The sequence below is a fragment of the Mya arenaria genome, chromosome 17 (assembly GCF_026914265.1).
Source record: "Mya arenaria isolate MELC-2E11 chromosome 17, ASM2691426v1".
Taxonomy (NCBI): Eukaryota; Metazoa; Mollusca; class Bivalvia; order Myida; family Myidae; genus Mya; species Mya arenaria.
This window is the reverse complement of record NC_069138.1, coordinates 52,505,261-52,532,433: the sequence shown is the minus strand read 5'-3', so window position 1 is coordinate 52,532,433 and position 27,173 is coordinate 52,505,261. Positions and strand designations below refer to the sequence as shown.

The following is a 27,173-nucleotide window of genomic DNA, read 5'->3' as shown; positions in this document are numbered from 1 at the left end:
ATGCCTTGTGATGTGCCAGGTTGTATTGCCTTAAAATGGGGCGCCCTGACAGCTGAACTTGTGTACAAATATAAGCCACATGTGATCATCGGTCCAGGTAGGTCACTCGTTAGTTGATCTGTTGACCAGGTAGTTCATTCATTGGACCAGGTAGGTCATTCATTTAGTTATCATTGGACCAGGTAGGTATCATGTTTGTTGTTTGTGTAGCCTAATCTAGCATGTCTTTAAACACAGTCTCGTTTATTTTTTGGGATACTGGGCTTGACCTTGTTGTGTCCATTATTTCGCCAACAATGTGTGTGTGTACTACGACCGACCAATGTGACCGAGAAACAGTCATGACTGTGTTGAGTTTCAAAGCCCAGATATAATCTTAGACTCCGCAGATGTCTTGAAATTATTGAGGTGACATGGCAAATAGACTAACCAAATATCTCGATATTTCTTACGTCTCTTATAACAGGAGTCAGCCTCCTAGTTCACTACAATTGTTATACTTTGTTTAAATATTACATTATTTGGACTAATCTGAAATTATCTGAGTATTTGAAGAACATGATTACCATTTTTCTTATAAACGGTAAGTTGTTTAGTTCCAAAAAAATCTTAAATTTAACTTATGCAAACTTTTACAAATATTAAACGATTATTTTTGCAACATTGTCTAGTTTAAAGGTGATGTGTTTAGTTCTAATTAAAGGGAAGTAACTACAATGAATTTTTAAAGTAGTTCTTGATGTGAATAGTTTTACTCCTTAGTTTGAAGTGAAAACTCAAATTGATATTTTCACTGTTGTTATTTCACTGATAAAACGTATTTCTTTGAAAAGCATGAAAGAAACGGATATATCTAAAAAAATCTATTAAAGATTTGTTTTTTGTTATGTTAGGGTGTACCCCGTCAGTAAAGACTGTTTCCAGAATGGCCGTTGCATGGAACATTCCTCACCTCACATATGTAGGAACGGACGAATCCCTCGGTGACAAAACAGAGTTTTCAATGCTATCCCGTCTGTCGTTCACCGTTAATATGTTTGCTAAATTCTACGTCGACGTTTTCGACGCCTTTGGTTGGACCGACATTGCGAATATATATGACAGGGACGTATACTTTCCAAATCTGGTTGGAACAAGTCTACAGGTTAGTCGATACAAACGTTTTAAAAAAATGTAAACGTAGCTTAAACAATAATATTAGTTTTACTCGGCCAACAGTTTGGAAAAAATAGACATAGCACAACTAGACATACAGGTCATGCTTAAAAAGACAGGATCTAAAAGATACGTTATATAATAGTATATATAGATAATATAAGTATCTCAATTGAAAAATAATGATTAAACCACAATATTGTTTTTGTCAATGGCGAAAGTTAGTTTTATAAGATATGACGGTAAACGCATTTTAAGCAAGTGTTATTTTAATCGTAGTTAGAGGGAAAGAAGGACTGGCTGGGTCAGCTGCGATGAAAAGGATAGGGTCACATGGCACGTAAAGTGCGTTAGAACAGGAACATGTTTGATAAAGTTTACTGACAAAAGTTATACAATAGAGAAGAAAGATTTCTAGATGTAGTATTTTAGTTTCTGCTTTTGAATTGTCCTATCAAATGATACAATTATAACTTTCACTTGTCATATAAAGTTTTATTGCTTACAATATATACGATGGTATCAAAAGATGAGCTTCTTAGGAAGTAAATCGTAGTTTCGATTGCAGTACTTAACTAGTCTGGCATAAGCTGTTGTCGCATATTTTGATGAACCTTTGTAATATCTCACCTTTTTTATTTCTGGAACTTAAAATAAAAACAATGTAGATATTATTCAGGTTATCAATCCAGTTTTTATTAGTAATTCCTTGGCAAAATATTGCTGACGTTCTATAATAATAGTTTTTATCAAATTAAAACCTAATTAGAAACAACATAAAGATAACACCTTAAACTTTATAGTTACATAGAATTTGAATGAAAGGTTCCCCAATACATCAAACCAAATGGTGCAATTAGAAGATGAATAATTTTCCAATCTCATGACCTAATTTTGCAACTTATAATTCTAGTTTATATAAATACCACGCGCTTACATATAATTATAATAATATGATGGTAGCAAAACAGTACTATTTTTGCAAGAGTTATTTTCACGGCTAATTGTGTATAGTAAAGATGACCTTTATAATTAATTATGTAGATATCTCACTCGTTCTAAACCCGGATCAATGATTTTAATTATATATACAAATATATAACAGCTACATACACATAGCACGTACATTAACTGCGACATAAATTTACGTCAAAGATCATTTGAATTGGCTTTGCTTGTCCCTGTAGTGGACATGCAACATACATCTACGTCAATGACCATCGTAATTGGCTGTGTTTGACAATACGTGTGTCCCTGTAGTGTCAATGCAACATTCATGTACGTCAAAGTTTATCGTTAGTGGCTATGTTTGTCCATGAAGTGTACATGCAACATATTTCTAGGTCAATGATCACCGTTAGTGGCTGTGTTTGGCAATGTGTGTGTCCATGTAGTGTCAATGCATTATTCATCTACGTCAAAGATAAACGTAATTGGCTGTGTTTGTCGATGTAGTTTATCCTGTCGTTCAATGATTCACGTTCGAATTATAAATACCGATGCACGGTTCACAGACATAATAACTAACTAAAAATCAAAGTCCCATCAAAAATAAATAATAATTATATACTTTATTATATCTAATAATATGCTAGCTCGTTGTCCTACCTCATTATTGTTGGGTATTATTCCTTGTTGCTATTTGGCTCCTGTAATGACATGGATGATATCGATTCCAGGCGCTAAATAATGGCTGAAACTTACACATTTCTTGAAAATGTAAACTTAATATTAAAATTGTTTTATTTTGTATTATTATTATTATTATTATTATTATTATTATTATTATTATTATTATTAGTATTATTATCATTTTTATTATTATCGCAAATTGAAATCTTTATAGTCGCATAAATATGCATAGCGAAAAAGAAAAATTGAGTGTGTATGGCTAAAAGCGTTACTTTAATACTAGCGGCAGATTTTCGGCAGATTTCCAAATAGTTGAGATCATTATTATGAGTTATCTTAATGACAAAAATGAAGACATTGACATTCAGACGAAACTGAAATTAGTAGAGCATGTCAACTAAGAGAGTGCAACATTAAAGATAGGGCATTTTTATTGTAACTCCCTCATACCAATAGATGGGTTAGGGTCAACCGCAATCAATGAAAATAAAGTTAATAACGGGAAACAAACTATGAAAAAAGTAAGCTAACAATTAGAGCCGTTTAAAAAATTTAGGAATAGACAAAAAATATGGTTTGCTGCTTCTTAAATTTTGATTTATTAGTTAAACTGTTTTTTTTTAACCACAAAGATAAACAATAAGTTTCAAATCAAACCTTTCAATAACATACAAACTTGAAATTTATAATTATTGTTCTTGTTTTTAATAAGTAATCAGTCTATTTTCTTTAAAAACTGATGCCTCTTATTTAAGATATGATCTCAGAGCGGATTTTATCAGGATTCTTCAAAACTGTTGTCACAATTGTTTAAATACAATAATTAGTGAGATAAGGAAGCTGGCTATTTATGCATCTATTTATTTTTAATTATTTCTATTTATATATAATTCGGTCATACAATTTCCCGCAGTCTGTCGAATTAATTAATAAGTTTTAGAATTTGTGTGTTTTATTTGTATTTCGTATAGTTTTATGACCCAATGGCCATGTAGTTTTTCAAAGCAAATGATCATGTCACTTATTGACATGACGCGGGCTGTCAGTCAAACTAGCCGGCCAATACCCGACTGACCAATCAGCGTCCAAATAAGGCGTGGCTTATCAGTTGCCCGTTTCTATCAGCCATGACCTCCGACAGTCTGAACTTCAGAAGTGTAATACGCATTTTCGATATATTTATTACAAATATGTTCTTCATAATTGAGAGAAAGATTAGAAAAATGTTGAAAGCCAAACTACTGACATTAACACAATTACATTGATTTTGATCCAGTTCATTTCTTTTATATGCATAATAATTAGTATTTAAAACTGCACTCTCACAGAGTGACCGTTTTGACAACATTTTTTGTCTTAAAATGAGTCAGTTTTGCGTAAATGTCTGGAATTCAGTGATATAAGACTGCTGACAAATGACAAGTTCACAGTTTTTCATATTTATGTTTGAACATTGATGGTTTATGTCTAAAGGCGTTACTAAAATACTAACGCTTTAAGAAAACTTAATAATTTGGCTGTTTTCAAAACAGTTCTGTTATACTGTGAGTTATCGGTTAGGTATAAAAGACTGGCCGGACCGGACAGTGTCCGGACCAACGGAAATCTCCGGCCCGATCCGGAAAAAAGTCAGGTATAGAACACTGGCCGATTTGAAGGTGTTTACACTTATGAAAATATGTTTTGTTTTGTGCAGTGTATTAATTATTTCAATACAATTTGTAAACTATACCTTTGTCCGTGTTTCAATTTCGTACTGGTAGTGTTACTTGTATAGTTCCGTACATCCATAATATATAGGACATTGAGCATGTACGGGAAACTAAACATTCCCAAGCCCTATCCGTGAATTTATCCACCCAGCATTGTCGAATTCAATTATTTTGTATCAATAGATGTCATTGTAATTTCTTTAAAGGATTTTAATACACATAAAAACATTTTTATTTCTACAAAACGCGATTACTGTTACTCTGCGATAATGGTATATGTAATAAATGTGGATCATATCATATATGCTGTCAAAATTAACACCACTCAGCATTGTCAAATCGTTTTATTTTGTATCATAAAGATGTCTCTTTAACTTCATCAAAGGTTGTTAAAACCCCAAAATGCATTTACAATTTCTACAAAACGTGCAATGCTTACACATTCCTGTTTCTCTGTGAAACACGGAAAATGTATACACGTCATTGGTATAAATGTTGTTCATATCATATATGTTGTCAAATGAAACAATACTTAACCTTACTTGATTACAATATTCAAAACTATTTTATAACATGAGTGTACGGGAAAGAGTACATTTCCGATTAGCCATAGTATCCCGTACACTCAGTGTGGACGGGAACTGGTTTATCTGCGAACATCTATAATATACGGGAAATGTACACGCCCGTATATGCATCGTGTACGGGAATGATATAATTCCGTACTCTCAAAGTGTACGGAAGAGCATAAATTTCCATATTTTCAACATGTACGGAGACCGTACATGTCCTTCGTACGCTCAAGATATACGGAGACGGACGGTGCCGTACATCCATCAAAATAGTATAAGTACAACTCGTTAGTCAATCAACTCAGTATTGTCCAATTTATTTATTTCTCATCATTCAGACCTCTTTTTAATTTCATCAAAGTTGTCGAAACCCATTAAAGCATTAGATTCTCTACAAACGAGATTTTTACTGACACCCTCCTGGTTATCTAAGTAACAGTGATTTTTTAAGTGAATGGTATAAAATTTGCTATCAAATTAAACACACAAAGACCTAAATTGATTACAGAATTTATTTTTTTATTAAATGCTCAAGATGTGCGAGTTTTATTAATATACGGCTCCAAACACAAACGTATATTCAACATTCCGTACACTTACCGTACACGTTGGATGTACGGGTTTCAGTACATTCCCGTATATTAAACTATTTTCCGCAGTGATTGTCATCGTAAGTGGCTGTATTTGTCCCTGTAGTGTACATGCAACGTTAATCTACGTCAATGATCATCGAAACATCGTATAATAAATACGTCCCTGTAGGTTGAATGCAACATTATAATAAATACAACATCACTCTTTCTGGCTTTGCTTGTCCCTTTGTTCATAATAAATCAATAATGCAAACGTTTGAACGTTATCATAAGTAAGTTGCTTTGCTTGTCCCAGCAATTTCAATGCAGCATTATGATAATTATTATACAGCTTAATATGATAAAAAGTGTTTTTCATATCATTGAAATCTTTTCGGCAGCGATCATTCGATGAACTAGCCCAGCACATCCGCTCCGCACCTCTTCCTTTTCATGGCAAGACCTCAGATCTTACTGCGGAGATTCAGAGGTTGATGAAAAAAGCAGCCACACTTTCCAGAGGTAAGCAGTTTTTATTACATTTAGTTTGTATTCATTACTCTAAAAATTGATTATTCTTTAACTTACCTGATTTTTCTTCACAGATTGAATATAAGAACACCAAGCCCATATCCTAGTGGTTAATTGTTCGCTTCGGTTGCGAAAGGTCGCGGGTTCAAATTCCGGCCTCATAATCTTATGTAATCAGTAGCTCAATTTCCTTGCGTTTGATACTAAAACGAGAGTACTGGGAAAAGGTGTATTCTGTAATACGTCAACCCAGGAAAGGGTGACCCCATGTATTGGTATTTTATATCGAGCAAGGTTATTCCGAAAAGAGTAACGCTATCGCTCCCGGACCACCTTCCATATAACAATGTTTCTTCAAATGTTCTAGTTTCTAATTGAGAATTTCATTCATTTCTATCTCATGTCCTTTATGACATTTTCTTTATATTTAAACCTATAGTGATTTAATTATAGGGAACTATTTTAGTGTGCCATTATCCAATGTCGTGTATGTGTGGTAATGGGCCATTCCGATCCCTACCAGGCAACTATAGGGTGTATGTTTTTATTGTTTTGCTTTACTATTGCTCGGAAATCTAATAAAGTGTCAGTTACGACATCTTATTTTGATCCTGTTAAATGTATTTGTTGACAAAATGTACAATTTTGTGATTTTGGACTGGTTATTACTCTGAAATCTGGTAGGACGGTAGTAATATAACAATTCCTGGATTCAAATGCAATTCTGACAAACTTTGTCTATTTTGGGCGTTTATTTACATGAGCTATTTAGCACCTTTTAACCCGTCTTGTCCAGCATTTGGTATTAAAAAAGGTCTATCATTATTGCTATTAATTCCTAAAATTGTTTTGATGTTAGCTTTGAAAAAAATGTCAGTCCTACTGGTATTTCGTTGCATGACGTATTCTCTTTGTGTTCGTTTCGTAGGGGAGTAGCTTTACTCTATTTTAATGTTCGAGTTATGTGAGAAATGTTTAGGCTTTTTGAGCACTGACTGTTACTGAAGATACTTTTTTGAAGTCTTGTTTTTCCTTGATGCAAGCAGCTTCTAATGTTCCGGATGCGTTAATTAAACTGTTAACTATGGCCAAATTTCGGGCTTTGGACTTCGACGTTTACCTATGCCCGTTTAATAAATTAAACGTATATTGATTAGAATACTGGGATCGTTTTCATCCAAATATTAATCAATTATTCAATTTTATTCAAAGTATTTTCTGTTTTTTTTTTTTGAGTCACGAATAATTTAAAATGCCCGGTCAGACCGTCTGTTGCATCTAACAGTTTGGGGTCTTTAGTTTATAAACTTGTAGTATAATAGTCAAACAATGTCGGCTTTACACGTTTTGTGTTTTAAAGAAGTTATGCGACCAGAATACCCTACAAACCAATTAAATTTTGATAATTTATTTTGGAAAATGTCGAAACCCGAAATCGTCCTCCTGAGATGCACTGAACATGCCATTCTTGCAGCAGCAATATATTCTTCACTTATTCTCTAAAAGTATGGCCATTTAAAAATGCTCTGTTCTTGTTAAGTCTTATTTCTTTGTTGTCAAATGGCTTTTTAAAATTTGGTTTTAATAGTGACTTTTCGATTGTGCTTGTCTCTGGAAGTTTGAATTGTGTTGCTATTTGTAAGCCGGTTTTATAGTTTCATTTCATTGCTTGTTAAGCTTGTACCTGCCTGTGTCACCGGCAGTATCGCACTTACAATTTCTCAATCACAAGCTGTTTTTGAGATGTAGGTTAGGATGAAATACCGAAAAATAAAATGTATACTGTGTACGAGAGAGGACAGTTCAAGACATGCAGAACCGTGCCTCTTTCTCTGACATGATGAACAGATATAGGCATTTTACTCTTACCTAGATTTCAAATTTAATTTCACTGACTTTATGTTTACAATGCATAGTTGACATCTTTAGTTGACATCTATGAAAACATGTCGATATTAAGACTTTCAATTAAGTTGATTCGGTTGAAATTGCGACAAGGCTTTATCAAGTAGGGGTTTGTTTGGTTTTCAAATGCATTCCCGTTGAATGGTTAGCGCAGTTAATAGTTAGCACTTCTCACTTTGGCAACCCGGGTTCGATTCCCGTTCGGGCGTTTGTGAGTTTGAATTTTGGTCCCCAAGCCGGACAAATGGGTTATCGCGGTGTTCCTCCAATAAAACAAGACCGCATACCTGCGCATTATCGAGTCAAAGAGGCCTGACTAATCTTAAGCTAATACAATGTTCTTCTTAATCGTTGTAAAACAAATAGTTGAAACTAAAATGCATTTCTTCCATAACTCAAATACAGATTCATCTGTCAAGAGACAAAATACAAAATAAAAATCCAGAAACGTAAATTTTGAGTTATCGTTTATGAATTTGGAAACTTGTTTACCAGGATTTACAATCTCTCTGGAAAGGATTGCGTGATTCCAATAGCCTTTTGTTTCAATAAAGAATATTTCAGAAAATTAACACCTATAAAGATTAATTGGACTTCTGGCATGAAAAACTGAAGTTTAGTGAATAGTTTTACCATAATACAACCAATCAGAAAGCAACACACAGTATATACTCTGCATTTCAGTTTTTATAGTCTCATGTCACGGTGATGTGTTACGGAAAATTGTGCTGCTGACAAAAGCAATGGCGTCACTTCCGTTTGGCGAATACGTGTTTATCTTCTTTCTTTCACGAGATGGTGATCCCTCTACCGGCACTGCTGATTGGTTTAGAGGAGACTCGCTAGATAAAGTAATGTTTAAATTCAAACCTTTAATACAAACACAGAATACTGATGTTATCCTTTAGTAAGAAGCATTTCTTTCATTCGTTACATTCAAATCGAGTTTACAGATGCTGCACATGTTATATGCATTACTTGGTTTATCGAAATATATGATCATATCATCAAATAATTCACGTTTAAAACTTAACGATCTCTTTTATCACGTTGTTAACTTTAACAAAGATCTTAACGTTAGGCCCATTGTATCAAATTGGTAGAAAAAAATAATCACAAACGACTAAAATACACAATGCTCACAATTCACAGTACCCGAACTCAAGGCATGACATTATATGTATTTATCAGGATAAGTAAAGGTTGCACATACCCAATGTTGCCTTTTAACATTCAATCTCTGGAATCGCCAGTGAAAGATGTATTTATATATATTGTATTCTAGGAAGCCCGTTTAGCGTATGAATCTGTGATGGTGATACGGCCAAGACGTCCCGTGTCCAATGAGTTCTTAAGATTTGAAAAGGAGGTGAAAGAAAGAGCAAAGACAGAGTACAACTATACATGGAGTGAGGGGGCTGAAGTGAGTGGTCATTTTTGCGGTTTGGATCTTTTTAAACTAACTTTTGTATACAGTTTTACATAAGTAAAATATTATGCTCATAATAGTATTAAACGAATGATATATCAGTAATATACGAGTACATGTATATATGCAGATTACGTGAATGATATTTTAAATTGTTGTTGAGAAAGGGGAGTGTTGAAATAATATAAAGGTAGGTTACTTACAGAAAAAGTAAGAAGAGTGAGAAAGATAGTGTTGTTCTGGGTGAAAAAAACACACTAAAATAATCTCAGACTGCTTTGAAAAAAGAACAGCTATGTACATATATACTTCCATAATAATAGTAAAAGACATAAAGCATGTTTTGCAAAGTAAAACTTGAGTTTTATATGGTTATTCCAAGATCAGTCAAGTTTGGGTTTTGTGTTATTTGTTTGTTTGTGACGTATTTACTTCATGTACAAATGATAACATTGGTATGAATTAATTCTTTATTCTTACTCAGGTAAGCCTTTTCAACATCGGACACTACGATTCCTTTATCTTGTATGCGCATGCGCTTAATGAAAGTTTGACTGCCGGAGAGAACCCCCGAAATGGAAAACAAATTGTTAAACGAATGTGGAACAGAACATTTCCAGGTCGGCCGAAATAGTGTTGTACACATTAATATTAAGTGCTGGTAACGATTAGCAAACTTGTTTACCTAAATATATCTACCAGGTGTATCGGTTTTTAAAGTAAGGCTTATTGAGCCGATTTATTTGATTTGTATTTCTAACGTTTTAACTTTAAGACGCTAAGTCGAAAGCAAAACATTTTTGTACTTGTGTTATTTTAATGCTAAAGCATATAGTTTACATTGTGGTGTCATGGCTATCTCTGAATTATAATTAGGGTTTTCTCAGAGCAGGAGTAATTTCAGGAATTGGAGGCCCGGTGTTTGTCAACGAAAATGGAGACCGAGACACAGATTTTACTCTCCTTGACCTTGACCCTATCACTGGAAAGTTCCGGGTACAATTCTTTTGTCAAAGAACATTCGCATATGTTTTATTAGTCTGTTAACATAAAATTTAGAAAACTGTTTGTGTTTTTAAAACTGTTTTGAATGTAATACAGAACATTAGAAAAAATCAATTCTGCTACAAACTTTAAAGAATAAAGTGTGTTGTATGTGGCAAACATGATTATGCATAATGTAAAATATGTATTAGGGGACGTAAATTTCTATAATGTAATTCGAATGATAAAGCCGCACGATAGAGAACTCTGACACAAGTTTTTAAATTCATGATTACTCAGACAGTAGCGCAGTACCTAGGTTGGACCAAAACGTTCGAGTTGATCACAGATGTCCCCGTACACTGGCCACGGCGTAACACAGCCCCACCAAACAAACCTGAGTGTGGATTTATGGGCGAGCTGTGTGTGCGATTTAGTAAGTCTACAATAATTACATTTCACTGAAGTTGATTTGAAAAATGTGAAGGAGGGCTAGTGAAATGATTTCGAAACAAATTGACATATATACTCACCGCATATACGAATAACAGAGAAAATGGCCATTTGCAAAACACTAGATACAGAATTGTGGAAAAAAGATACGGCAAAATGACAAACCATAGGCGAAATTCGTCTCTAAGTCCTCTACGACCTCTGTCGGCATTTTAAGTTGATTGAATTATCATATCTAGTTAAATTGCGCTGTATGATGATTGGCATTAACGACTTGTTGATAATGGTCTTAAATCTTAATATCAAATTTTCCCAGTACAAATAATCCTGTCATTAGAATATCAATGAATTTTATTTCAAACTAAGCTATAATGATTAGAATTAACCTATGTATATTAGGTTCCTAAAGGAATTACGACCAATTTAAGCTAAATGAAGTAACCCTGTTATTTGCTTAATTCCTGTAACCTTTTAGTGTATTATATTTCTGGAGGTCACTGTACCTAATGGTGATGAACGGCTCATTTTTCACTTTATTGTATACTTGTCATAAACGTCGTTATTTGAATCAATTTTAAAAATGTTTCCAACAAGTATACTTCTGCTGATCTCGCATGTCATATTGGACTATTATAATAAGTTTTGATCGAAAGCTTCATCACGATTTGATTGCTGAAATATAATTTAATTTGTTACGCTTACTAATACGACCAATTTAAGACGTCGTTCTGTTTCAAATAGTTATAGACAAGCATTTTCTCTTCCCAGGGACAAGGTTATTTGAACGCAAATTCTTAAGCCATACCTGTGCCTATAGCTTACGGTTATTTATTTTTATGTTCACATTGAGAGGTGAAATACTCATAAACGGTATGAAAAACGACTCCATATGCTCTGATGTTTTAACTGGGGTCCGTATCGTCTTGAATCTGAGTTTCAGATTCAGCTTCAGAAATCGGAATACATAAATGTATAATAAACTATATCTAATATTTGACAAATAGTGTGTGCCTAATATTTACATGATTTAAGTTTATCACTCTTCGGCGTTTTAAATTATTGTTTGCTCCGAACTTGTGTACAAACAACCGAGTTTGTTTTATTAAGTATATTGTTAGACACGTCGTATAGCAACCCTCTGTTAGAAATCAACCAGATACCGTGCTCATAAACGTTGTCTAACAGCTGAATATAACGAATCAGCTGTTTTGTATGATCACACATTTTGAGCAAACAAAAAGTTTCAAAGCAATCTGTTTTTTATTAATATAAAAGAGTAAAAGCGAAAATATTCCATATGACATACACACAAGAAAGATTTTTCGAGTTAATTACTTGATATATCTTTTTCTCAAACAGAGTTGGAATCATCGGCCATCGTGGGGATAAGTATGAGTGCTGCGATATTGCTCGTCATAGCTGTTGGCTGCTTCATCTATAGGTAAGCTATAAAGCCAAGGTGTCAATTTATTTCTCGTTAATCGGATTATTAACGAAGAAATACTTGCCACAGGAGAAGGAACTATTACCCCATAACCCATATCGGGTCAACTACTAACCCCGTAACTCATCATACCAAAACATGCGTAGCCAACTTGGACGATCGAATTAAAAGTATCGCTATGAGACTGTTTGTTCTGTTTTGTCCAGCAGAAATCGATTGCTATTGGTTTTGAACGTAAACTTTTTTTGCCAGAAAAGTAAAACCCCATAAACGGTTTGGTGGGTTTTGAGAAAAAGGAAAACCCATCTCGACTTAGACGGGGACTTTTGCTCGATTTATCGAACCTCCGTCTCATTTGTGTTCAAAATAATAAAGAGTGTACTTCTGTTTCATGTAAATATTAAATCAATATGTGGTATTTGAAACGAAAGTATTTATATTTTTGTTTGCCATTGTAAGTCTAGCTCATTTATATTCACATTTTGATTATACGTTTAAATGTTGTTTTAAAATCCATTTTTTTAAACCTACATGCATTTTGTATTGCAATATTCAATACTTCTGCATACGAAATGTTAAGAATCTATACATTCGATGTTTTATACCCTATATAATCCACCATTCGTATGCAGACATATGAAGGCCGAGGCGGACATACACAGCCAGTGGTGGCGGGTCAAGGCCGAGGACATTTCTTTAACAATGGCGTCTTCCTTCTTTTCAAGTCGCAACAGAGTAAGTACTCACGCTGTCAGAGTCGTATTGCTATCTGTGGCCAGAATCGTATTTTGTTTGATGGACGGAATATTGTATCGTAAGGGATGCAAGAGAATCATGTTTATTGTATTTGTACTCCGGCTTCTCCGGAGTTAATTTATAATCAGCCTTAGGACGTACTAACTCTGTCGGATTACAGCTATATAATAAGTGTTTTGCTAAAAGTCCACATTAACTCATAGTTAGACAAGTACTTGTATCAAGGTATTTATTAACGTTTCATTCGCTACGGATTAAAATGTTGGTTCAGTTGGTTCAGGAGTTATACCACGATTAGCCATTACGTTACGTATTATTAGATTAAATGAATACTGTGCATTCACAGAACTGACTCAAACAAATACCGGAATTGATAAGCAAGCTCGAGAAGTAATTTATCAGAACTGCAGTACTTCGTTAGTGTTCAAAATGTTTGTGTATAACTCTTTTTTATTCAATCTACATCTGTAAACAAAGCACCGATTTATATTTCAACGAGTTTTAAACAATGACAGCATCAGAACAAATACTCATTATAAAGTAAATATTTACTGAAACAGTACGCAATATTACAGTTGGATGATGATAAATCGTTATCTCTGGCGACATACGGCGCCTGCCTCCAAACTGTCGGCATATACAAGGTAGAACCATTTGTCCTTCCTTTATGTTTTCAACGTGTAATAATTAACGATTTTGTCTCTGTGTTACGAATACTACGTATATGTCTTTAATAATAAAGTTAATTGGCATTTACGTATGAAATTAACTTCAACAACTGAGGATTATTTTAAGGAATGTAGTCTGATTCGGATTTGTCTATATACCCAATGGGTTTGTTTTTTCTTAAGCTTTTACTTGCTGATCTTGTTTTAGGGTACTCAAGTTCACATCAGGAAACCGCATATTAAATCTCTGCCCGTAAACAGAACTCTGCTGCTGGAACTCAAAAAGGTATCACAACACAGCAAGTAAGAGCTTAACTAATGTGTTAAGCAAGTAAGTGTTTTAGTATGCATGTATGTATTTGTTCTAAGCAGTAGTAAAAAATCTTCAAAGAGTGGTCAAGTGGAGACCAAACTTGTCTTTGTTTTATTCCAATTCAAACGAGTATTATGGAATAATATAAAACTTTTTCTTGATACAAGTTGTAAGCATAAACCGCACAAGAATAAACCAACGGAACCTAGACCATCGCAACTATATATACTATGGGATGGAAATGGGAAGCTTATTGAAACTCTATCTTAGAAACGTCACTCTCATGAAGTAAATCAGTAAGAATATCAATGTCACTTATTTCTCAACATTTCATTATTTCGTCATTAATGTATTCACCGATTGTGAAGTATCGGTCCTCAACACAAGCTAAAGGCCTGTTGCAACCACTTAACTCCTCCATTTTAGCCTGTAAAGCGCTCACCACATTTGCGTATATACAATATCTGTGTCATCCCTACTAAATTCTAAAACCACAACGTACTTAAACACTTCTCAGCGGTCAGTTTTACCAGTTCTGATTCTGCCATTCGTTTTCTGTACCATTTTACTAATATTTATGCGAAAAGCTACAGAAACAAGCCCAGTAGCGAAAAGTTTACACATAAACCCGGTTTAATGGCACTGGATAAACGCCAAAGACATAGAACATAAATACACAAACAAGAAACATAACAGAACAGCACAAAACTACACAAGCAGCACAGTGCATACATACTATATATATATAACTAGGTATATAATAGTTACAACTCGTAGAAATGAACTGCTGACTGAAAGTGCAATGATTATTATCTGTTGAATGAATCACTCAAAAACATTCAGTACATGCTCTTCTTTTTTCTGCATGTTTAATCACTTTTTAAGAGAGCTTACATGCACAAATAGGTTATAGAATTTGGAAATAAACAAATAATCAAAATATAACAGAAACAGGATTCATTTCCTTTCTATTGACAATATACAAAAGATTTAAAATGTGTAAATAGTTTGGTAAGAATCTAATAATTTTCAATAAATTTTCGCATGGATTTTATACTCCATCTAAGGTTTTCTTTCCATGTCAACCAGTATGTGTTGTTTACTAAAAACGATATCACATTGTGCGATAATTGTGTGATATGTTTTGTCTTTTACGCTGTATGCCTCTCGTTTTGGGTTTTTTGTTTGACCATCGTCCTTGACCCTCTAACGTGATCCCAGGCTCCTGGACTTATCTCTGTTGCAGTTTTGTTCATTATTAGGGATATACTTGAGCCTTTGTAACAATAGCACTGCAATGAATGAAAATTATCTCAGCAAGTGCATACACTAGTAAACTAACAATGTTGTACTATTTTGACAATAAAGGTTAATAGGGTAAATACGTTTTGGGTTTACATGTGATTTATTAAAAGAATCGTCATTGTTATAGAGTTCATTTTAAAGCCTCAAGACTAAGACTGTTCTGGAATCGGGGCCGGGTTGGCAAAAGTATGACTCTTGAGTCATGTGAAGTACAGACACCTTTATTTATGTACCGTTAAACTAGTGACATACCTGTTATGGACGGATGTTGAGGTGTAATGAATATAATGATGGTATTTGAACTCGATAATTACCGCCTTTAATCGTCAACTGCAGATCAAAGAGATAATGACCTAACCTGTTCGCCTACTTCCAACTTGCTCTGTCATTTACTACATTATACCCTTTAATTTCTGTTGAGATAATTGTATTATGTGCATACATCACTTGTCTGGATTTCATTTATAATTGCTACATTGCTTTTGACTGTACATGATGTTTTTGTAAATTGTAAATTGCATATTGAAATTTTTGTTTTAAACCAATATGTTTGCGTTTTACATAACATAGTATGACATAAAATAATACAAATTTTCAAGCATGATATAACAATGCAGTTAAGTTATGTACCAATAAAAGTTCAAATACTATGAATGTAGAAAGCAATCTAGACCAAAAATGACTGAAAAAAATGCAAAATAAATAATAAAACATGTATATTAATGATATAATTGTTCATTTCGATACATTGTTATATTCTTGTGTACAAACAACTTTTGAAAAGTGTAGTTACAGAAACAAATTTCTTACAATTGCCCAATTAAATTTTAAATTTATCTGAGATATTTGTATTTTTATAAATGTTCTATGCTAACTGAAGGCTATTTCTGAAACCAATTACTGTTGAAACACACTTTCTTTTACACAGAAGAATATATTTCTTATTTTCTAATAAAAGTATATCAATGTTTTGTTATTATTCCCAGAACCTAACAATACAAGCATACTGCTTATGTCAATACTTGAGTCAGTAGTATTCAACTTATGTATCATATCCTGCAATACCGTCTTATTTTATAAATAGGTAAGGGTTTCTTCACAGCATTCACATCTGAAGCAAATATCATTTTCAACCAGCTTCATTTTATATTATAAAGAATTGGTTGGTAATATTCTATGTAGAACTCTTAACTGTTACCATTTCATAAAAGAATGCTTCGTTCACCTAAATGCACAACTATAAACATTTTTACAATTAATATAGACATTTTCATATTGTAACAGACATTTGTGTTGAGTTGTTTGAATTTCATTATTATCAACTAAGATTTTGTAAAGAAATTTGTTAACATTTTCTCCTGTCAAAATTGGGTTTATAAAAGTGTTCATACATTGGTAACTACATTTTACAAAGTTAAAGACATAGAGCACAAGATTAGAATGCCTCATATAGGCCTTAACTGCATAAATTATTCCATTATAGTGTAAGAAGTTGATTTTCTTATCAATTATTGCTTCAGTTTACATCAGGCTATACGGATTTCCATTGGCATCAACACATCTTTCACACAACGGAATTCCTTTATTGTATAGGGTATGAATAAATACAAAGTGTCCATTAACACGATTGTGGATATTAAATAATGGAATATGCATACATTGATTAACATTGTCTATGCAAAACCTATATAAATGTAATGGTAAATTATATCGTTTTAGATGCGTGACGTTACATGCCAGAATTTGACACGACTAATAGGTCTTTGTCCAGACAGCAACAATGTGACTATTCTCACAGAACACTGCTCAAGGGGAAGCCTTCAGGTTTGAAAAAGGAAATTATAACCTGTTATAAATCCGTCATTAAATAAGAAAATTCCGTTCAAAAAATGCGATTTGTTTTCAAACGACATGAAGTAGACTGCCATGTCTGCAGAGGTGAGTTGCAACTTGTTAATCTTCTTGTATGACAGGAGTGAGCGGAGAACCTCACTAGCTAGTTGTGAACAGTACAGTACTCTTTATCGCTAAACGTGCGTTGTGCTTTTGACTTTTACCGTACTTTCCATTGGTGCACTGACCAACAGTTTCCGAATATATTTTCATACTGAGAGGAAAAGCAATTCTGAAATATGCAATGTTTTACACTTATTGATTGTAACATTTCTCCTGGATAATCTAACTACAAAACTGACAAATAAATATCCCAAGGAAATTGATCTTTGTAATAATTCGGCTGTACAAACGGAATTGTCAATAACGTCACTAGTTTCATCGACGTCATATCTGTTTTAATGCAAACAAACGTCATTTGACCAATCATCAGCGTCGTAAATGTTAGGTCAGAAGTATTCCAAAACTGTTAGTAATTCGCGTTGAAGTGGATATGTCAAGTTGATATTAGTTCGTTTTGTTACCTAAACATGCGGAACTGTTTCGTTTTTTTTTCAGGACATTTTGCACAATGAATCCATAAAACTGGACTGGGACTTCAAGCTCTCCCTTTTGAATGATATCGTTGAGGTATATATGGTGTGATATGAGTGTTTAAGGAATTTCAATAAATGAAAAGGAAAAACCAAACACTTTTAACAAATTCCCATAGCTCGTGGTAGTTGAGGATAAAATACGTAAAGGTGAAACACATTTAAAAAGATGTAAACACCAATTATTACATTCGTATATTAACATTGCTATGCGCAAGGAACACATAATTATTATCGTCATGATAAAATGTAAAGTATTGCTAGATTATTCGCTGTTCGATGAATGAATCCAAATATGATAAATATCACCAGTTCCCGACACCGTTCCATATATTGATCGATATGCACGTGCAACTCAGTACATATGTAACGTTGATATTGTGCATTTGCCCATATTAATGGCATAAATGTTGCACATAATTGTCGACCACCGGTAAAATGGACGAGCGTTTGGATGCACGTAGATGATCTTAAATTTGTTTTCTTAAGATTATAATGTCATTTCAGGGTATGTACTACCTACACTCAAGCTCCATCAATGTACACGGCCGCCTTACTAGCTCTCGTTGTGTGATTGACGGCCGTTTTGTCCTGAAGATTACAGGGTTTGGACTTAACATTATCAACAATACCAACACCCGGAAAGAGCACCAGGACAATGTTAATGGTGAGACACCATATATTAAGGCAATATCTTATGTGAACTTTTCCTGATATACAAATGATTTATTGTTCAAAAAGCAGCTGTAAATGAACTCACAAACAATACTAAACGAAGGTATGATATTGTTGTAATAATACATGTTATTACCTCTGTACACTTAGACTTATATTGTGATTCTTTATTAGTGTCGTAATTTCATTTTTGGTCCAAAGTATTCGAAAAGGTAAGATGTATTATACGTCGAAGTGATGGTGTACAGTTTGTAAAATATGCAATGTAAATGATAACCATTTAGCATTTCCTTGCTGATAACCAGGCAGTACTAGCATCGAGATAGAGTATTGAGTTTGCACCCTTGTCACTCTAAGCCAGAGTTTGATACGCTAACCACCAAGCCTCCGCCATCGATAAATCGTTCTTAGTGATGATATATTTTTGAACTAAATTAATAACACAGAGTTTTAACTAACTTGCTTTGTATTTGTACATATTGTTGACCTGCTAGATTTTCTTCAGGAATGAATGAATTGAAGAGAAGTGCATACGAGTTTGCTATACCTTTTAGTAAGCCTACCCGAAATGCTGTGGATGGCCCCGGAACACCTCAGGAACTACCCTCCACGCCAGAAATCCCAGACAGGCGATGTTTACAGCTTTGCAATAATCCTGTACGAGATATGCACCAGAGCAGAACCTTACGTGTCAGAGATGTGGTATACATCTCTTGACGGTAAGCTTCATGCACCTAACAAGCGAAAGAAAATTTCTGAGTCATCCTTTTGGATTTTTTATTTGCAGTGATATCATAGAACCAATTGTAATGGCGCAAAGCAGCATCCGTGTGGCGGAAACATGTCCCTTTGTCTTTTTTCTTTCTTCTTTTCGGCTGTGTTAACTTTTAGTATAGAACCTACATTTGCAGCCAATGAAATTGCAGATAGGCAATCATTAAGTGCTAGACTTAATCATTAAAACTTTCCACTCTCGCGGTTGTTTAAAGGTCCGCTTACTGCCACTAATCTGAAACACACTGCCTGCGTCAGTTTTTGCTATGCCAATGTGTCAGACAATGAGGTAGTAATCTTAGACAGTTAGAGGACCTGAAGTAAAATTTTAATGATTTAGAAGGGCTCGTTCGCTACGCTCACTCTGTTCTTTCTTGATAATTAAAATGGTAGTTTATGTCATCTAACTATTACTTAGAAGTCATTCATCGTGGTAACAGAACAATTATGTCTTCTCTAAATTATTCTCTTCCACTTTATACATCATACCCTGATGAGATTACATTTCTTCTTTAGGCTTTAAAATTTCTCTTTTAAATTGCACGGAGGATCGATGAAATCAGCCAATAACACATCCAAAGGGCGGGGGCAGGCAATGTGAACACATAAACCATCATCTATATCTCTTGTATTGTAGATACCTTAGCAAACATAAAGGGCGTCGGAACATCAATAATTCGCCCTACTTTGCGAGAGGAAGATTATTTCCCAGAAGTTGTCGCACTAGCTAAAAGATGCTGGCATGAAGTCCCGCCTGAACGCCCACTCTTTCCTTACATCAGACTCATAGTCAAAAGGATACGATTGAAAAGGTTTACTTTGTATTTGTAATTTGACAATTACTTAGTGTGACCTCGTTGTAATATATCGACGATACTGTCCTTCGGAAATGAGTAAAATACCCTATTAAAAGTTATTAGTACAATCAAAATGTTAGTATATTATGCCAAATGTATTGGTTTTATAGTTAAAAAATGTTTCAAAAGTACGACGAAATATTACAGAGACGTAAAACCTTCTCAAAATGTACTCGATGTTTTGCTGAAACGCATGGAGCAGTATGCTAACAATCTGGAAGGGCTAGTTGAGGAGAGAACGCAAGCTCTACTGGAAGAAAAGAAGAAATCTGAGGAGCTTCTTTATCAGGTTTTACCAAGGTATACAACAAAAAAGTAATGTTTATTGACCGACGATCATGGTTATTATACCCAAATATTGTAACTATTTTTTCATGTTATTCCATTTTGTATGGTGAAAATCCGACTCAAGGGCGCGTGCAAAAGCCGTTCACGAGGCTTGCCGCTGGTCGGATCTTTATATCCATGTTTGTGTTGTGAAATCCCCGCGTATTTTTCCAGCATGACAATATTCACCTTAAAGGCCTGTCTGTTACGCTTGACATTGTATAGGGTCTAACAATTGTTGTTGCCCTTGATTGTGGCACAATTGATCTTAAATCATGTCGCATGCATCTCCAACAGCATTGCAATATCATGGAACTTCATAGGAATTTTGGTGGGTTTTATAATGCACAAAATCAGTTTGATAATTCATTTCTTAACCATTCCTATGTGTAGACGTCACATGCGTGTAGATATCACGATTGTGAACAGAGTTGTAAAAAGTTTAATAAAACAGGCTTGATGCGCCTACAACCTTACAACGCTTTCAGCACATTTATTAGACTACCGCTATCCCAAAAATCGATTCCAAAATATTTTAAGCGGTCCCAAACTATAACCGATAAGTGCCTTTCATAACCTAAGAATCGGTTTTGTAATTGATTAATTGTTAATACAATAAACTAGTTAGTAACCAATAACCTATTTACTAGGATGTAACATTTTTTGACCTCACAAGTTTAATGCTAACGTAAAGTTTATGTATTGAAACCTGATCATCATTGCTTTCACTTCACAAGTTTGATGCTAATGTAAATATTATTGACTGAAACACGATAGGGTAAAGACAGTGTCTTTTAGCCAACACATTTCCATTTTCTACGAAGTTATCTATAATAATCTATTACCCATCGGTTTCTCACTAAGAAACACAGTGTTTAAGTCCATTCCAGGCAATAACGCACATTGATTTTATATGTTATAATTCAATCATGTTTTTGCTTATTTCAATCACTTAATATAATGTTTAAACTGATATTTCCCCTAATTCGACTTATGGTTAAAAGTATACGTTCACACTTAAGGTCTATGTCTTTGATATTCTGTATCAAATTCGTCTTGTACCTGTAATATAATAGCGTTGAAGCCGATGCAATAGTTTATACTGTTTTATCTTATGATGGCGAACTCCATAAAGCGGAACTTATCTTTGCCGTACAGTATTTACTACCAACAAGCATAGCACGTGATGACTGTCAAAATGACGTGACGCCATTCAAAATGCTTGATTTTTTTCTTTATGAAAACAAAACGTGTTTTAATCGAACTTTAATGACATATTGCATAATTAAGTCTTTAAAAGCTATTCAAAATAATAAGGAAAACACAAAGCTGAATTACAGCAATATTTTTGTGGTTGCATTATACTCCTGTAAGACATCTCATTAAAGTACACTTCATATATTTCCAATGGGGTAACGTCAAGTTCTTCTGAAATGATTGCGCAAAAACACGTGAGCCATGGGTGATATACCATAGCCTTGCCTTTGGACATTGTAATGGATTTGTGTTTACTGCTGATCTTCTCCCTGTAATTCCCATCGTATTATTAATTGGCAAATCGTGGCTGCGAATGTTCAGTGTAAACAAATCGAGGCCTAAGATTTTATTTTGTATATGCATTTGTTCATCTTATTCGATCTCTATTCAAGACTGTAGTTTTCTTTATTTTTCAGAAGTGTAGCCAATCAGCTACGTATTGGCAATCCTGTTTGTCCGGAGTCGTATGAGAGTGTGACCATCTACTTTTCCGACATTGTCGGGTTTACTAACATATCTGCAAACAGCACACCATTCCAGGAAAGGCCATTTTTCACTTCAAAATAGATTTATTACCAATGAACATTATGTTTAAATGTAAATTACTGTTTAAATTCAGAGAAAAGTAACGCATGTTAGGATATTGATGCGATGACGAATTATAAAATAGAATGTAATCGATTTGAAAGAGCTGTGTGGAATGTTTGGTTTAAATATAAATTATATTAGTCAGTACAATTTACCATAACTGAAAAAAAATAACTTTAACCCTCTACGTTTTAGGTCGTGGATCTCTTAAATGACTTGTACTCGTGCTTTGATTCTATCATAGAGCACTACGATGTTTACAAGGTAGATCATGGTTATAAGATGCTTATATAGTATATCTTTAAAGACATTTTTGAAGACAGAAAGGTTGAACTAATCAGTTCCAAAAATATTAATATAATCGAAAACACATTGCCACCAATTAGCGGTGTTATGATCTCATAGATTATAAGGATAAGTTTGAGTTAATATTTGCTGATTATTGAGTAATTGTCAAGAAAAGAAAAGGATTGAAAAACATTTTTTGCATTGCAAACATTCTCAACAAATGAAAATAGCACCTGTTTGCTCAGAGTAGAGCACGTGTCATAAATGGTTGTATATTCTCTTAAATATGTTTAATTGCTTAAACTTAATGCCTGTAATTGTTTCCAGGTAGAAACAATAGGCGATGCGTACATGGTTGTATCTGGCTTACCAGAACGAAACGGGATCGAACATGTTGGGCAGATTGCTCGACTTGCTCTCAGCATACTTGACAGCCTGCAAACATTTGTAATACGACATCTCCCAAACACGCCTCTCCATGCACGCATCGGACTACATTCTGGTATATATTTAGTCAATATACCTGTGTCTGTTAACCACGTGATAAATCACGTCATAATTGCTACGTCGGGAGAATACATTTTGCTTCGAATGATGACTTAAAACAAAGATAACCTTTCTTTTTCTTCAACATTTAAAGTGAAACAAAGGACATTCTATGTTGCTTAAAGAGCCCCGCATTTTTACCGGAGTTTGATAAGGTGATTAATTTTCTCAATCACTTTGACATTCCTGTTTTTTCCAAACTAAAGTCTTGACAGTGCTCCGTCAGGCGGCGGTTTTGTGAAAAGGTTTTTCGAAGTGTTTAACGAAACTAAGTTCTAAAAAAAGACAGAAGGCGGGGATATGTAAGCGGTATTTACTGCGCCATGTTTCATTGTATATGGTTGGAATAAATAGTAAAGATATCTTTGTTTTAAGTCTTCATTTGAAGCAAAACATAGCCGCCGCCCGACGTTGCATTTATGACGTAATTCATCACGTGGTGTACACACACTGTGTACTAGGTATTCGTATTCGAAACCCAAACACAATACTATAGCGAACTTTACCTCAAACACGTTAAAATGAAAACTTTGTCTTTTTTTCCATTTTTTTTCTTGAAGTTAACCTCCTCCATCAAGATTGGTCCTATCTGTATAATATTTGATTCCTTATCATTCGATTGGCAAATAAAACCCGCTAAACGGTTTGATTTAGCCTTGCCACGATACGTCCATCTCAATACATTATTTAAGGAACGTAAAATACCAGGGTTTTGCCGGTTTTCTGAAATGATAAGTATAATGGGGTAAAATAATAGTAACGAGCAAATTCGTTGAATTTATATCCCCCGCTTGATAAGACTGATAAGTTCATGAATTGGAAATGATAAGTCGATGGAATATTCCTATATGAACATGTAATACAGCTGCAGAGAAATGGACCGTTATGACTGTTGGATATCAGTTTGAGTCTGTTTGGAATTATTTGAAATAAAAGTTTTGTATATAGAGTAACAATTCTAATAATTTCTATAAATTTGAAAGATTTGACCTAGTGACCTAATTTTCGATCATATGTGACCCAGTTTTATATAGTCCAAGAGTTCATCAATAAAAACATTTTGATTAAGTTTCATGAATATTTTATCATGTATAAAGCCTCTAGTTTGTTCCAAAGATCTTTCTAAGTTTTGACCTAGTGACATAGGCATTGACCTCATGTGACTCACTTTTGTCGAGACATGATCAAGGGGAACATTCTGACTAAGTTTGAACATTTTCTAATCAATGTCTACGAAGATATGGTTCAGGACGAATGAACAGACGTACGGACGGAAAGACGGAAGGACTGACGGGCGGAAGGACGGACTGACGGAAAGACGGACGGCTGGACAACGTCAAAACAATATCCCCCTCCCCTCGGCAGGGGATAATAATATATAAAGTACTCCATGCATGACCATAGTTATGTGAATGTTTAATAGTGTGTACTGGTCGCTGATGGACGTTGGAAACCAAGTTATTGCATGTTTTCGGAAATGTTCAGTGACATTGAGCAGAAAATGACTATAACAATAATATAGTTAGTCTAAGTGTATATGTCCCGTATGCGCTGGCGCAGTTAAACATAAGATTCCGACATACAGCCTGGTTTTTTTAACTAGACAATGGCTTGGAGGTAGAATCTAAGCCAAAGTACATGTAGTACTCCAAAGAAACTGTTTATCTAAAGGTCCCGTATGTGCGGGTGTGGTTGGTCGTAAGATGCCTAGATACTGCCTGTTTGGAGACACTGTCAACACTGCCAGTAGAATGGAGTCCAACGGTGAACGTACGTATTGCAATGCGTTGTATTCTAGTTGTGTCCTCCGTGACTGTTAACAAACACTGATGTAACGCATATGGGTTTTTGTTGATTAGTTACACACCACTTTATTCTTTATATATATTAAATTGTAACATTTAGGCTTCCTATTATAAAGTAAGTTTGCTAGAGTGTGACGATTTGAAAAGTACGAAAAGCAGGCACTTCTGAAGCGAATGAATCGACACGTTACCTGTGTCAATTAAACAAAACAAAACCCAACACACAGTTAGCAGAACAACTTCATCATCATATCAAATTTTAGAAATGAAGATACACATAAGTGAAGCCACAACGAGACTGTTGACGACGTTTAACACGTTCGTTATAGAAGAAAGGGGAGAAATTGATATCAAGGTACATTTCCATTTGCATTTCAAGTTAGGTCGATAATCTAGGAATTTCTACTTACATTAGGACTATTTGATTAAAATATATCAGTGGTTGTATACCACGTGATAAATTGGGTCATATATGCTACGTCGGAAGGCAATATTTTGCTTAAAATGAAGACTTAAATTTAAGATAACTTTTGAAACAAAGGGCAGTATAAGCCGCTTAAAGAGCCACGCCTTCTTTTTATTACCGGAGTTTGATAAGGTAATTAGTTTCATCAAACAAATCGACAAACCTTTTTCCAAAATAATGTTTTGACAGTACTCCGTCAGACGGCCTTATTGCGAAAAGTTTTGTCGAAGTGTTTTAAAAAACTAAACTCTCAATCAAACTCTGGTAAAAGACCGAAGGCGGGACTCCGTAGGCGGCGTAGACTGCGCTAAATTTCATTTAAAATGGTGGAGAAACAGGAAAGTTATCTTTGTTTAAAGTCTTAATTCGAGGCAAAATATTGCTTTCCGACGTAGCATTTATGACTCAATTTATCACGTGGTATACACACACTGTATATGGGGACTGCCTGTATGTTTGATATGTTTTATCGCGATCTAAGACATCCCATGAAAGTACACTTTGTTCATTTCCAATGGGCTCACGCCTAGTGCTTCTGAAATGACATCGTATATACACGGGAGCCATGGGTGATATACCCTAGTCTTGCCTTTAGACTTTATATTAGATATGCGTTGACTGCTGATATCGTCCCTGTAGTTTTCATCGTACAATTAATTGACAAATCATTACGTCAGTATGTTACGATTTCTTAAAGAAATATCGCATGCTGTTTTAATTTTGCATTTTAGATTTTATATGATTTTTTTACCTTTATATATGACGTATGTTGAATTTTAAAGCATACAATAACATGTTTCAGGGGAAAGGTTTTATGAAGACTTATTGGCTGGTTGATGAGCTCAGTAGTGTGGTGTGACACTTTCCGAAGCTATCTTACGTTTGTATCGTGAACCTTTAACCAAGAACTACAAACAACACATGTTTACCAATGTGCTGTGTATATGTTGCATGATGTGTAATATTTGCGACGATTTCAAAAAAGGACTGCGTATATACCGCACAGCGATTCATTTCATTCAAGGAACTATGATCAAGACTCTTTAAAACTATCCGTTTTAAATATGTGACCATATGTTGTGAAAAGTACGGTGCTGTTATTACTTCATCAGTTGTTATTTAATTGCTTATTTCTTAAACATTCAATCCATATACACTATGAGACTACATAATAACTGCAGGTTAGAGTGAATCATTAGTATATTATATCCCTACATTAGTCTGGTACTAAACCAACCTACCGATTTATCGCTAAGCATTACAATGCTATAGACGAATCACAAGCTGGCCCTAGAGCAGAGCAAAATGAATTTTATTCCGTCGTTCATTATAAAAACACAAATATAAAATAACAAAGGAATAACGTGTAAACTTGTCAATGTTTTTATAGCTATGTACTCTAAACTTTAAGCCCATGTAAAAATATATTAATGATTGTTTAGTTTATGACGTAAATGATGGCGTAATTAGAAATCCTGTCTCTGTTTCGGAAGACTTCATTTGCAATATAGGAACAAGGTAAGAATATTTTTACTCGGTATTCTTTTTATTGAAAACCTATGACACCATCTTTACATACAATTGTTTCCAATGTATTTCATTTCAGAAGATATTCCTCATATATTTTGTTAATTATACGCGGACAATGTTCCGAATTGTGAATGTTCCGCTAA

The 27,173-nt window shown here is 34.3% G+C and overlaps 1 pseudogene; it reads left to right on the top strand.

Annotated features, from left to right (window-relative positions):
* LOC128223612 (atrial natriuretic peptide receptor 1-like) lies at nucleotides 1-26,359 on the top strand (annotated as a pseudogene).
* Nucleotides 26,360-27,173: the final 814 nt, after the last annotated feature.